The sequence below is a fragment of the Oryx dammah genome, unplaced genomic scaffold (assembly GCF_014754425.2).
Source record: "Oryx dammah isolate SB20612 unplaced genomic scaffold, SCBI_Odam_1.1 HiC_scaffold_11072, whole genome shotgun sequence".
In the NCBI taxonomy this organism is placed as follows: Eukaryota; Metazoa; Chordata; class Mammalia; order Artiodactyla; family Bovidae; genus Oryx; species Oryx dammah.
Genome location: NW_024080466.1, coordinates 2534339 through 2548567, shown reverse-complemented (window position 1 = coordinate 2548567; position 14229 = coordinate 2534339). Strand labels below are relative to the sequence as shown.

Here is a 14229-nt window from a genome sequence, read left to right as displayed (position 1 = left end):
AAAATGGCAATCCACTCCAGTATTCTTGCCTGGGAAATCCCATAGATGGGGGAGCCTGGTGGGCTACAGTCCATGGGGTCACAAAAGAGTCAGACACGACTTAGCCGCTAAACAACAACAGTTATGTGTAAGTGATGCCCAAATTTACTCCTCCAGTCTGTAACACTACTGAATACCAGTATCTGCCTGCATACTGGACACCTCCTTATGGAGATAGCTAACAGATGCAACACTGTTATTAGTACTGTGTTATTACTCTGTTCCACTACATTCCTTATGTCAGTAAAGGCACCAGCAACATTCAGTTCAACCTGGAGTCATCCTCCATTCTTTCAGCTCCTTCCAAATCCTTATTACCCCCTAATCCTACAGGCTCTATCTCCAATAGGTATCTTAAATCCACCCACTTCTCTGTAGCTCCTCTGCCATCCTGGTTGAAACCAACATGCCTTTTACCAGGACTCCTGTAATTAACTTAGTTGCCTACTCCTACTCTTGCCAATACTCACAGATCACCAGAAATTCTATTGAAAGTTAAGTCTGATCATGATATACTGGCTGCATTAGGGCACGGTCTTCTTGTGGCCCCAAGGCCCAGCACGAAGCAGCAACTCAACATACACTGAGAGAATGAAAGAATTGTTCACACAGTTTGGTAGCCTGGGAGGAACTGAGAGCTCTTAAAGTCTAGGTTTGAAATGAAGCTCCACCACTGTCTGACTAGCTCTTAAGTAAGTTAGTTAATCTCTCTGATCATTATCTTCATCCTTACCCATACGTGATAATATCACTTACTTTACAGAATTGCTACGAGGATTAAGTGACATAAGGTTGAGATCCCCATTCTAATGGCACCCAACTGTTGCTATCAACACTATCTTCTTCCCTTACATTTCCCCACAGGCTTTTTTGAAGCCACCAATAAATTTCAAGAAAAATGGTCTTGTTAAGTTCTACATACAAAGAGAAACTACAGGACAGTTAAGAGGGATCATTTAGGAATCATTAAATATCTGGGGGAAAATCACAGTAAAGCAAAACCCGCACAGTTCAAAATAGAACAGCAAATTTCCTGGAACAATTCAAACTGTTTTCCCATTTTGAACCATTTGCGGCAGCTTCTCAGTTAAGACAACAGACTTAGGGGAGACTCAAATGCATACATCTACTGTTGTTCCTTCATCAAACCGCTAAATCTACTGCAAAAAGATTCTTTAAAAAGGCATCAGTCCACAAGGCGGGGAGAACCCAGGAGACAACAGCGACAACATTCCGGAAGCTGGGAAGTGAGTGGCTGGAGGACAGCTGACTCAGCACACCCAAGAGGCAAACCTCAGATCTGGGAGGAAGAAAGATGAAAGACAGCCCAAATTATACCACTGACGCTCAAGAGACTTAAAACTACAGTATTCTAGGAGCAAGGGTGAAAAGAGCTTTAACATAAAGGAGACTACACAGAAGCTCTCAGAGAGACTTCCTAATGCCGGCCACACGCTCCATACACTGGGCAGACCCCTCCTCTCTCCCATCTTTGTCCCAAGAGAAACCTAGAGGTTCTTCTCCAGGCATGTCCGACTCTTTGTGACCTCATGGACTGTAGCCCGCCAGGCTCCTCTGTCCATGGAACTCTCCAGGCAAGAATACTGGAGGGGGTTGCCATGCCCTCCTCCAGGGGCTCTTCCGGACTCAGGGATTGAACCCAGTCTCCCACATTACAGTCAGATTCTTTACCGTCTTAGCCACTCCGGAAGCTGACAGAGGGTCTCTGGAAAGAGAAACACCAGGAACAATGAAGGGTGTGCAACCCAAAACTTCTCTTCTTGACCAAACTTCACCGGGCCTCTGAGCCTTCTTCCTGCTGAGGCCTCAGCTGGGCCTTCCGAGTCTGTCCGGTCCTTGTTAAGCCTACAGAGGCCAGTTTAGCAAGAATGCTGCTAAGCCTGTTTAGGGAAATTCCCTCACCCTTGATATCTTATCAAGTTCCTCATCCCTCTGATACATAAATCCTTATGTTGCCTTCAACAAGAGCCCCTTTAGTTCAGTTTAGCCCCCTACCTGTGCGGTTTCCACTTAGATTTTTGCATCCCCTGACCCCTGCTCACTGGCTCCAAGTTCCCAGCTGTCTTTGCTGTATCCAAGTGGAACCCAGTCTCTCTCCCTACTGTAAACCCCTTATTATAGACTGAATGTGTGTGTCTGCTGTGGACTGCATTGTATTCTTCTGAATATTTATATGTTGCAGCCGTAATCCCCCTGTGGCTGTTTGGAGACAGGGCCTTCAGGAGGTAATCCTGGCTACATGGCATCATCCAAATCCAACAGGACTGGTGGCGTGGGGAGTGTTAGTCGCTCAGTAGTGTCCCAACTTTTTGCGACGCCATGGACTGCAGCTGCCAGGCTCCTCTGTCCCTGAAATTCTCCAGGCAAGAATAATGGAGTGGGTTGCCATTTCCTTCTCAAGGGGATCTTCCCAATCCCAGGACGGAACCCAGGTCTCTGCACTGTAGGCAGATTCTTTGCCATCTGAGTCATCAGGGAAGCGCCAACAGGATTGGCAGCCTTACAAAAAAAGACAAGAGAGCCGTCTCTCCACCTCAGTGTACATATGTAGGGAAAGGCCCTGTGAGCATCCAGCAGAAACATAGCTATCTGAAACCCAGAGAGAGTCCTCACCAGACTCCAACCATGCTGACACCTGACCTCAGACTTCTGGCCCTCTAAGTGTGAGAAAATAAATGTTTGTTGTCTAAGCAACCCAGTCTATGGTATTTTATTATGCCAGCACAAGCAACCTAACACACTCTTATGGTCCTAAATAAAGCTGTATTTGTCATCTTAACAAGTGTCAAGATAATTTTTCTTTAAGAACATAATAGCAGAAACAAAATGCTTATTAGGAGGTAAAAAAAATAAAATTGAGGCAATTTTTTTTCTTCAGAAATCCAAGAGGGGGAGAAAAAGAGAAAGTGGGGGCAAAAAAGAAAAATAAAAGGAAAAAAACAAAAAATGAGACGAAGATTTCAGCATCAAAATACCAGGAAAAGCAGATATCCTGCATCCTTCAAAATAAAGAGGGGAGAAAGCTTTGAAATATGCAAAGAAAACTCACCAGAACTGAAAGCCCTGATTTTCCAGAGTCTAACCAAAATACCCATTAAATTCTCAACATAGTAACTGAAAACATTCAAAAAAAAAAAAAAAAAAACAGTCAAATTTCAGAACACTAGAAATAAAGAGATGTTGAACATTTCCAGAGAGATGAGAGGAAAAAGGAGGAAAAAACCTGAGTCATACCCAAAGGATGATGAATCAAAATGGCTTCAGCAGCACTGAAAGCAGGAAATTAATAAAGCAATGTCATTAAAGTTCTAAGGGAAAATGATTTCCAAACCTAGAACACTTAGGCAAGTTACCAATTCAGACTGGAGCGTGTGACTGCAGAAGAGCTACTTTGAACACCGTTATCAAACACACCCACGGCCTCTGAACCAAGCCAGTCTGGCCCAGATTCTGATCTGAACGTATCTTACTCTGTGTCAATGCTGCAACTTGTATCTGGAGGGGTGCTAGACACTCCCCCTTCTATTAAATTAAATATTATTTTATATCAAGGGCAAAGTAAAAAAGTGAAAGTTAGCTGCACAGTCGTTTCTGACTCTTTACTCTTTGTGATTCCATGGACTACAGCCTATGCCACTCCTCTGTCCATGGAATTCCCCAGAAGAGTACTAGAGTGGGTTTCCATTTCCTTCTCCAGGGGGTCTTCCTGACCTGGGGATCGAACCCTGGGTCTCAGGCACTGCAGGCAGACTCTCTACCAACTGAAACACCACGGAAGCCCATCATGGGCAAAGTTTTCACTAGAGCAAAACCTCTTTTAAAATAACTTTATTTAATTATTTCTGGAATCCTCATTATTTATGACATAAATTATATCTCATGAATGAAGTTTAACTTATTCATTCCATGAAAAAAAAATTTTTTTTCTTTTAGACATACTACTATTTGGCCCCAGAAAATCATTTAGAACACCAATGCAATCAACACTCGTACATGTTAAGAATGCCTGCATAGGAAGAGCACTTAAACCAGCGCTACTGTACCAGAAACCAGAAACACATTAAAGCTGACTACAGAAAAAAAAAAAAAAGCTGACTACATATACACAAAAATACGAAGGGAAAAAATGATAAGAAGCACTGGGGTTGGCTAAGCAAATTTAAAACTCTTGAAATTCTTTAAGTTATTCAGGAAGAGAGGGAATGCTCTATAGCATACTATCATCAACTGAAAATTGCCTCATTTTTAGTACTCACCCGATGGCAGCTTTTTATAAGTAAGCAGTTCAGTAATCAACAGAAAAAACCTACAGACAGTAATCTGTAGCCGCTGAGAGGGACGTTCCTAACTTTTCATTTAGGCTTTGTTGAAAAGTAAAAAGTGTATCACCAAGAGACTCCTTAGCGAGCAAATACACTGGAGACTAGGGTGACAAATACATTCACACCCATATTCTTTTTTTTTTCTGCAACTCCAGTGATGACCCCAATAGCGAGCATGCACACCAAGCAGAACGCGTAGACCCAAACCACCACACACGGGCCACTGCCTGCCATGCCACCATCGCCTTCAAAGAGCGCCCTCTTAACATTCTGTAACTGTGATATATGACAACGCCTTGTTTCAAGTAGCGAGGGCATCAGGAACTGAGCATCAGCAGAAGTTAATTTAGAATTGAGCTGAAAGAGCGGGTTTAAGATACCAAAAAGGAAGAAGCATTAAACAGGGTGAGAAGAGGCCTTACAGACTGTCTCCCACAGTCATTCATTCTGCAAGTTATTACTTATTTGATCACCTACTATATACCACATACTGCTAAGAGCTAAGGGTATAATGACAGGCCAAAAACAAGCAAAAAGAAAAAGACATGGTCTGGCTTCATGAAACCCTTTCAACAGTAAAACAATCACTTGGAACACAGCAGTAAACCAAACTGGCAAATATCCCTGCCCTCCAGGATCTTAAATTCTAGCTGGGGGTAAGGGAGCTGCATAGATGTATCAAATTTGCTTTTTAAAAAGACTACTCTTTCATCTGGCCAGGCCCCAGCCCTGTTGATCAAAGGAATATTGCGTGCACCTTTGGCACACCAGCTTTAAACTGGCAACTTCTCTCGCGTGTATCAGTGTATCCTCAAGGCGATTAGCTTCCCTGGTGTCCAGACACTGAGAAACCTGGGCACCAGGGAACTGCTGGCCGTGGCGGGTGCGCTTTGTGTTTTGAGCACAACCTTTCATTGAGTATTTCATTTCAATTCCTTAAGAACTTATCTGTAGAGCAATTTCTCAAAAACATTTCGGCAGGTTTCCCTTCTGTCACTAACTTATCTTCTAAAAGCCTTCCTAGAAAACATTTCCCTGTTAATCTTGTTAAGCTATTTATAAAGCGTGGAAATTATTTAATTGCTGTAATACTATATTATGAATCACTAAACATTCGTATTAAAATTTATCATGAATATCTTGGTTTTATCAGCAATAAACATTCATTAACAATGGGCAGAAAATAACCACCATTAAATACAAACTCTTGACAAAGAAGTAAAATAAGAAAACATCTCAAGATCTAAAAGTTGACTATCTCAATGAAGAAGTAACTCTGGTACTCACTCATTCATTTTTTCAGTGCATACTTACTGAGTACCTACCAAGTGCCAGCTACTGTTTTAGGCTTATATACTGATAAGAAAATACAGAGTTCTAATGTTTTTTACTCTAAGACAGCTCTTAGTCTAAGGAGCAGCCAGGCCAGCCATGACACTGCTCCTGATCTTAGCAGCGCTAGGTCCAGGCGATCACAGCCACAGTCCTAATGAGGGATGGTTTTTACAAAGGTGATACAATACTTCCAAATACAACCTCAGAAAGCCCAATGCACCCACTGGTGTCTAAAGCTAAGTCCATTACCCCTTGATTCTTAGAGGTAGCCTCAGAACACCAAGGTTAACTTTAGCTTAACCGGTAAAGCTAAAATTAACTAGCTAACAAACAAAAGAGTAAAAATATAAAGGCAAATATTTTATTAATAAGGTTATCATGTAGTTATATTTAATATCTTAAATATTTAAGATATCTTATAAGGTTATTTGAAAACCAATACAATCAGGCAATTTCTCCAAATAAATATAATCTGAATTATGAGAATTGGTTATGTAACGTTCTTATAGATTTTCAGAAAAGAATTGTAACTACATTTAAGAAATAAACTTCTACATAAATTACTATCACAAAACTGATTTTAATTTAGACATCATTCAAATAATACATGTAAACAACCTATATTAAGATAAGCTGGTCACAATTTAGCTCATTCTAAAGAAAGTTCAAGAAAATTAGAGATACCAAGAGACCATTTCATGCAAAGATGTGCTCGATAAAGGACAGAAATGGTATGGACCTAAAAGAAGCAGAAGATATTAAGAAGAGGTGGCAAGAATACACAGAAGAACTGTACAAAAAAGATCTTAACGACCCAGATGATCATGATGGTATGATCACTCACCTAGAGCCAGACATCCTGGAATGTGAAGTCAAGTGGGCCTTAGAAAGCATCACTACGAACAGAGCTAGTGGAGGTGATGGAATTCCAATTGAGCTATTTCAAATCCTGGAAGATGATGCTGTGAAAGTGCTGCACTCAATATGCCAGCAAATTTGGAAAACTCAGCAGTGGCTGCAGGACTGGAAAAGGTCTGTTTTCATTCCAATCCCAAAGAAAGGCAATGCCAAAGAATGCTCAAACTACCGCACAATTGCACTCATCTCACATGCTAGTAAAGTAATGCTCAAAATTCTCCAAGCCAGGCTTCAGCAATACGTGAACTGTGAACTTCCAGATGTTCAAGCGGGTTTTAGAAAAGGCAGAGGAACCAGAGATCAAATTGCCAACATCCGCTGGATCATGGAAAAAGCAAGAGAGTTCCAGAAAAACATCTATTTCTGCTGTATTGACTATGCCAAAGCCTTTGACTGTGTGGATCACAAGAAACTGTGGAAAATTCTGAAAGAGATGGGAATACCAGACCACCTGACCTGCCTCTTGAGAAACCTATATGCTGGTCAAGAAGCAACAGTTAGAACTGGACATGGAACAACAGAATGGTTCCAAATAGGAAAAGGAGTACATCAAGGAGTACGTTACTCTGCTTCTCTAACTTATATGCAGAGTATATCATGAGAAACGCTGGACTGGAAGAAGCACAAGCTGGAATCAAGATTGCCGGGAGAAATATCAATAACCTCAGATATGCAGATGACACCACCCTTATGGCAGAAAGTGAGGAGGAACTAAAAAGCCTCTTGATGAAAGTGGAGAGTGAAAAAGTTGGCCTAAAGCTCAACATTCAGAAAACGAAGATCATGGCATCTGGTCCCATCACTTCATGGGAAACAGATGGGGAAACAGTGTCAGACTTTATTTTTTGCGCTCCAAAATCACAGCAGATGGTGATTGCAGCCATGAAATTAAAAGACGCTTACTCCTTGGAAGAAAAGTTATGACCAACCTAGATAGCATATTGAAAAGCGGAGACATTACTTTGCCAACAAAGGTCTGTCTAGTCGAGGCTTTGGTTTTTCCACTGGTCATGTATGGACGTGAGAGTTGGACTGTGAAGAAAGCTGAGCGCTGAAGAATTGATGCTTTTGAACTGTGGTGTTGGAGAAGACTCTTAAGAGTCCCTTGGACTGCAAGGATATCCAACCAGTCCATTCTGAAGGAGATCAGCCCTGGGATTTCTTTGGAAGCAATGATGCTAAAGCTGAACCTCCAGTACTTTGGCCACCTCATGCGAAGAGCTGACTCATTGGAAAAGACTCTGATGCTGGGAGGGATTGGGGGTAGGAGGAGAAGGGGACGACAGAGGATGAGATGGCTGGATGGCATCACTGACTCAATGGACGCGAGTCTGAGTGAACTCCCGGAGTTGGTGATGGACAGGGAGGCCTGGCGTGCTGTGATTCATGGGGTCGCAAAGAATCAGACACGACTGAGCAACTGAACTGAACTGAACTGAAAGTTCTATATTCTTCAGAGACTAAACATCCCAGTTTATTTCAGAAGCTCAAATTTTCTTTCACAGATGTTAAAATATCAAGAGAGAACAGCAAGATTTTCATTATGCCAGGTGATTTAAATTTCCCATACCCTGAGACTAATAATAGGATTTTATTTATTGTCCAATGATTACATCCTGACTGCTGGATAATTAGTGCTAGACTTAAAAGCTACTTCTGGAAAGTTTGTTGGTCTTTCAAAAGTGGAGTCTGTGAAAGACTGAAGACTTTCTCACTTTCTCCACCAACAGGAAATGTTAGCCTCCCAATAAGTGGCTAATGAAAAGGACAATCATATTTCAAGAAGCCACGTTGGTCTTCAAGCTAAAGAAATGCCTTTTCTCTAGGGTCACCCTACCTACGTAAAATGGCCCCACTCTGCTCAAAGTAAAACATTCTGCAGCTAATTGCAGGCCCTTGTTCCCTGTGACTCAGATTTGTCAGGAAGTAAAAGTTTCTGTGTGAGCAAATCCACAGTCTAGACTGTACAATATCATTCATCAAGATGAGAACAAGTCTGAACATCCTTTAGACCTTTAAATACATCTGTGACATCTCTGGCATTTGAGCTCTCCAGGAAATCAACCCTGAATACTCACTGGAAGGACTGATGTTGAAGCTCTAACACTTTGGCCACCTGAGGCGAAGAGCCAACTCATTGGAAAAGTCCCTGAAGCTAGAAAAGACAGATGACAAGAGAAGAAGGGAGCAACAGAGGATGGCATGCTTGGATGGCATCACTGACTCGATGGATATGAGTTTGAGCAAGTACCGGGAGTTGATGATGCACAGGGAGGGCTGGTGTGCTGCAGTCCATGGGTTCACAAAGAGTCTGACACCACTTAGCGACTGAACGACGACAACAAAAATGTCCCAAAACAGGAGTTGAATATTTTCACTTATGAACAGTAGAGTTGTTTTAAGAGGTGGCTGCAAGACCAATCCAATTCAGGCCACCGTTCTCCTGAGACAGGAACTCATTAAACAAACAAACGAATCAGGAAGAATAAACTCAGAGAAACACAAAAATTAAAAAGGAAGGGGAGAAGGTGTTGCTTCACTCTCATTCCTATCACCCTCCCCTAAGTGAGCCAACATAATCCAGGATACTTGGTGAATTTCTCAGGTAATTCATAGGACCAAGAATTTGTTGGGTTGTTTTTCTTTTCGCTGCTCCAGGTCACAGCTGTGGCATATGGGGTCTAGCTCCCTAAGCAGGAATTGATCCTGGGCCTCCTGCATTGGGAATATGGAGTGTGACCCACTGGCCCACCAGGAAGTCCCAGTGCTTGTTTGTTTAATTGCAACCTAAATAGGGTTGTGTGTGTGCATGCATGCACACAGATATCACACAGAACAGGGACTGAAGACACACTGACTTTCTTCTCACAGCTGGGATGGAGCTCATTCAGCCTGTCAAAGGAAACTGCAGAATCACAACGTCTCACAGACCTTCACGCACAGACGCCACACTGAATCACTCCCACACGTTATCTCAGTCCACTTTTACAGCTCTGGGAGGCAGCTACTGTCCCTGTTCTGAAAGTGAGGCTCGGAAGCTTGGGCAAGTTAGCCAGATAGAGACAACCGAGAAACGGGTGTGGAGGGTCGAATCCTGTGCAACTACGTCCAAATACATAGTCACCGCGCTGCACAGCTCTGCCTCGTCAGGGCTGTTGGGCACGTGGTGGTGTCTATTAGTCACTAGACCTGAAAAAACACCTAGCTGGATAATACTGTGCTGTCCTGATCTGTTTTTTAATGGCATAAGAAACAAATGAAAGTTAAAAGATATGCACGAAAAGGCTTTATGAAAACCTTCTTACTACTTCTTTCATGAACATTAAAATGTTTATTATTTCTTATTTGTAAAGTCTTAACTCGGATTTAAATCCTTCAATGGGCAGACTACAGGGAAGTACAAACCGCAACTCTTTTTCGGCCTGGGTGCTCTGTGCTGACAGACAGACACGATGCCTGCTGCTGTTCCTACTGTCCAGCCACTAGGTCGTGTCCGACTCCTTTAGACCCCATGAACTGCAGCACGCCAGGTTTTCCTGCCCTTCACTAAAACGTGATGATACGTGGAGTTAATTCTGTCTGCCAGTTAGTACCGCATTCAAATGACTAACAGAGAGTCCGAGGGATAATGTAAAGGACTGGAGTTTTTCACTGGAATTTTTCATTTTATTGATTCAGTTATATTTCTATATTATTCTTTCTGAACTGCTACATCAGTAAAAATAATGCAATAAGAATGTTCAGATATTCTAACTGACTGCAACTACTTCCAACCCTACTTCACAATATGCTTTGAAGACAGTATCTACCAAAATATCTGTAAAAATTCAGTTCTCCCTTTTTAAAATAATCAAACATTCCTCGAGTTTTCATCACCGCATCGACTTACCATCTTGTATCTGTGCCCATATATTCTGCTTTCTAGTCTATTACTGAGGCTGAATGAGTCTTCCTCAGACCTAAGACCAGCTCCTCTATTTATCCACCAGATCCTACCCCCTCGGGCCACACAAAGACAGAACTGCTATCTCTGCTTCCCACCCATCTCCCCCTCATCACAACTGACTACCCTCCAATTCACTGTCCACACTCACTGCCTCCATTTCCACTCTTTTCCTCCCCTCTGGAGCCCCTGCCTTAGCAGGCTTCATCCCTACGCTGAAGGGTCACTAGAGAGCCTGCCAAACTGCTAAGGCACGTGACCAGGGCTCAGTCTTCATACTCAAGTCAGCAGCTCCACCTGAGAGCTTAGGCCTTGCCCCTGAAGCAGCTCCTCACAGCTCTCAGGGTCCTGAGCTCGTCTGGTTGGCTCCCTGGATTGCCTCAACTTCTCTGGCTGGATTCTCCTTATCTCCTCAAGGTCGGAAACTCTTGGAGAATCAATCCTTGGGCCTTTTCTCTATCTACTCTCATCCCTCATCAAGTCTTATTTCACCTAGTCCTAAGGCTTCATGCATTAACCCCCGACATGCTGATAACGCCCAAGTTTCCACCTCAGCTGACTCCTCTCCCCTCACTCCAGGCAGCCAACACCCACAGCCTGCTTCGCATCATTGGTTCAGTTCAGTTCAGTCGCTCAGTCGTGTCTGACTCTTTGCAACCCCATGAACTGCAGCACACCAGGCCTCCCGTCCATCACCAACTCGTGGAGTCCACCCAAATCCATGTCTGTTGAGTTGGTGATGCCATCCAACCATCTCATCCTCTGTTGTCCCCTTCTCCTCCTGCCCTCAATCTTTCCCAGCATCAGAGTCTTCTCAAATGAGTCAGCTCTTCACATCAGGTGGCCGAAGTATTGGAGTTTCAGCTTCAACATCAGTCCTTCCAATGAACACCCAGGACTGATCTCCTTTAGGATGGACTGATTGGATCTCCTTGCAGTCCAAGGGACTCAAGAGTCTTCTCCAACACCACAGTTCAAAAGCATCCATGCTTCGGTGCTCAGCATCACTCTTTGGGAAAGGGCAGCACGTGCACCTTCTAGCCTGAAGTGGCCTCCAACCTCCCCTTTGATGCATTCCTCTCTTGGTCTTCTCATCGCATGGCAATGTCACCCTCACTCGTGTATGAGCCACAAACCTTGAAGTCCTCCTCAGCTCTCCTCTTTCTCTCCATTCTCTGTCTAGTTCTTCAGCAAAACCTCTTGGCTCCAACTTCGAGTTCTATCCAGAACCTGGAAGGGTCTCACCAGTGCAACGGGCCCCGCCCCAGCCCGAGTCCACACGGCCTCTTGCTAAGACTGCCGCCGCGGCATCTGACTGGGCTCACCTTCTCTCTCCTTCGCCCACACGGATCAGGGCTGGCCCTGCCGTCAGTTGGATCCTTTTATAACTCAGGCCAGTGTCCATCTCTGCTCCACTCTCTCCAAACGCCTCCCACCACTCACGGAACACCTAACTCTCCCCAGGGGCCCAGAGGACCCTTCACAAAAGCCCTCTCTCACCCCGCCCCTTTGACGCTCCCCCACCTACTACTTCACTCCCGCTCTGTGCTGTTCTTGAACACACTATTAGTGTTACTCAGCCGTGTCCGACTCTTTCGCAATCCCATGGACTGTAGCCCACCAGGCTCCTCTGTCCATGGGATTCTCCAGGCAAGAATACTGGAGTGGGTTGCCACTCCCTTCTCCAAGGGATCTTTCCAACCCAGGGATCAAACTCGGGTCTCCTGCACTGCAGGCAGATTCTTTACCAGCTGAGCCACTAGGCACGTGTTTATTTCAGGCCTCTGGTCTTTACCAGTGCAACCCCTCTGCGTGAACGACACTGCTTTCTCCGAACTTCTTCAGGACTTTGCTTCACTGTCACCTTCAAAGGGAGGCTTCCTTCATCATCTCACTAAAAGAGAAACCCCACCCATCCACCGAAACCAGCACCCCTTAACACTCCCCTCGACTTTGTTATTCATATAGTACTCACCATCTGACATACTAATTATATGTTTTGGTTATTTAGAATATTGGCTTCTTCAATCCAGGGGCTTTATTCACTGCTATAAATCGAGATGCTCAGAACAATGCTTGGCACAAGATAGGTATCTGTTAAACTGACAAATTAATTCTATAGTCTCACCAACTATAAAATAGCTAGGGTCATTGCAGTGAGATTCAAAATCAAAAACTGAGAAAGCTGACACTGCAGGGTGCCTACTCCAGCCCCACCAGAGCAAGTATCAGGCTTTCTGGAATACTGAAAACAGACTAAGGAGATCCACGTGGACCTGAGGGCCCTTGAGATGGGAACTTCAGTACTTTCTCAGCAGCTCCCAGGTCCAGCTGCTGATGCGTTAGGGAGCACACCTCATGGTGGGTGTTTCTGAATGGTATGTTAACCCATTCATATTTGTTCAGCCTCCCACCAATTCTCTGTTTTCTTGGGTTAAAGATAAGGGCTGACGTCACATGTCTCCTGTGACTCCAATACAGAGCAAACAAGAGTCCCAGGAGAAGGTGGTGAATGTCACTGCGACCCAGGCAGCCGTGCTGCGCAGGAGGTGGGCCCGTGAAGCGTCCTCTCATGCAGTGGGACTCACTGCCAACAGAGCTGGGACTCCGGAAGAACACTCTCAACAGCCACAAAGGCGCAGACAAAGGAGGTTTCAACAGAGCAGAGATTCTGTTTTAACTTTTAATTAAAGTCACAAAGTAAATATATCTCAGACACTAGAGTTTAAAAAAAAAAACAAACAAACAAGCAAGTGTAAGAGAAACAATAAATCGTTTCCACAAAATCAGACGTCAACCAAATGTCCTAGGATTATGGGGTGGGAGCCTGAGTCAACAATACACGGTTCAATAATATCTTCTAACAGGAACTGCACCAGGTTTGGAAGGACAAACTGACACATATTTATGGACTTCAAGAGTCATTCTTCTTTCTCGACTACCAACCACTAACAGGACACGCAACCATTACAGCACTAAAATGTTAAATCTCTGACAAATCCATTCCAAAATAACTCGTATGGAGAATATCGAGTGATTCAGCTAACTGCATTCCTTCTCACTTTTACATTTGGCATAACTATACTTATCTTGTGGCTTCCCAGGCAGCTCAAATGGTAAAGAATCTGCCTGCAATGCAAGAGACCTGGGCTGGATCCCTGGGTCGGGAAGATCCCCTGGCGAAGGGCATGGCAACTCACTCCGGTATTCTTGCCTGGAGAACTCTATGGACAGAGGAGCCTGGTGGGCTACAGTCCATGGGGTCACAAAGAGTCAGACACAACTAAGCAACGAACACCTTCACTTTTCATACTTATATTAAATAATAACCATTTGAAGTAGTCATAGAATGATGAGGCTGTGTAAGTATTTTAGAAACATGCCTTCCTACAAAATACAATTTTTTCAGCAGATAACATCAAACAATTATGGACCAAACATAACACATCCTAAAGACTCCAAAAACTTACAAAGTTATCTCTGAATGCCACTTAAAGAATTCGTACCAATTATTTCACAGCAGGGACAGGGGAGAATAACTAAGGTGACAATATCCCAGATGCCCAAATGCAGGGCTGAGGAGGGAGGAGGTCAGAAAACCAGTACTGCAACGCTCCCCCAGAGTTATAATGTGGGTAAAATTAGCCTACA

General features: G+C 43.8%; 1 protein-coding gene across 4 annotated transcripts in view; it reads right to left on the bottom strand.

The window, feature by feature from the left end:
• Positions 1-14229, bottom strand: part of LOC120860419 (unconventional myosin-VI) — a 159815-nt gene that overhangs the window by 102788 nt on the left and 42798 nt on the right. The window lies entirely within an intron of this gene.